The sequence below is a fragment of the Phalaenopsis equestris genome, unplaced genomic scaffold (genome assembly GCF_001263595.1).
Source record: "Phalaenopsis equestris unplaced genomic scaffold, ASM126359v1 Scaffold000330, whole genome shotgun sequence".
Lineage (NCBI taxonomy): Eukaryota > Viridiplantae > Streptophyta > Magnoliopsida > Asparagales > Orchidaceae > Phalaenopsis > Phalaenopsis equestris.
Genome location: NW_018164772.1, coordinates 461,140 through 461,906, shown reverse-complemented (window position 1 = coordinate 461,906; position 767 = coordinate 461,140).

Below are 767 nucleotides of genomic sequence, written 5' to 3'. Positions count from 1 at the left end.
TTCATATATAAAATCAAAGTCATATAAACTACAACAAGTAAATAACTTATCTTTAATTTCTCCCCAAGAATACTCCTCGAAGTTCCTCTGAATCTCTTCCTTTCTTTACATCACACAGAATTTCTCTTTGAAGTAGTAAGGAGGAATAAATCTCTCACTTTCCTTTCACTCTTACAATCTCTCAAAGAATTCCTCACACTTTTTTACACTCTAACAAACACTAATGGAACCTTTCTAACCTCCAGCTTCTCTAGACTCTCTTCCAACCCCCCTTTCTTCTCCATCAATTTTCGGCCAAAATAGTCTTTTAAAGTTGTGGATGAGCTTTCTCAAGAGTTGCCTAAGTATCCCTTCAAAATTTAGCCTTATCCAAAGCCTGATTGGGCATAACCGCTGAGCTCACCGTCGGCGGCTTCGAGGGCGCAGTCGGCGGACTTCTGGAGATTTTTGTCTTGTAGCCTCGGGAAACACTCGCCGTCGGCGACGTCGATGGCGCTGTCGGCCCCTTTAGTTCAAATCTCCACATTTTGGTCCTTTTCGCTCCCAATTCGCTCCTTTTTGCATTTTTTTGATTCATTGACCTTAATTCATCATTCCTGCAACAAACATCAAAAATAATTTTCTTTAAAGTGCAATATCATAGAATTATAAATTTGCCCCTAAAGCCTTAAAGAAACCTTGTAGTGAGTTAGGTTTAACTTAGTAATACTAAGGAGCAATCCAAAAAAAATATAAGTGACAATAAAAGCATCTTGAAGTATGACAAA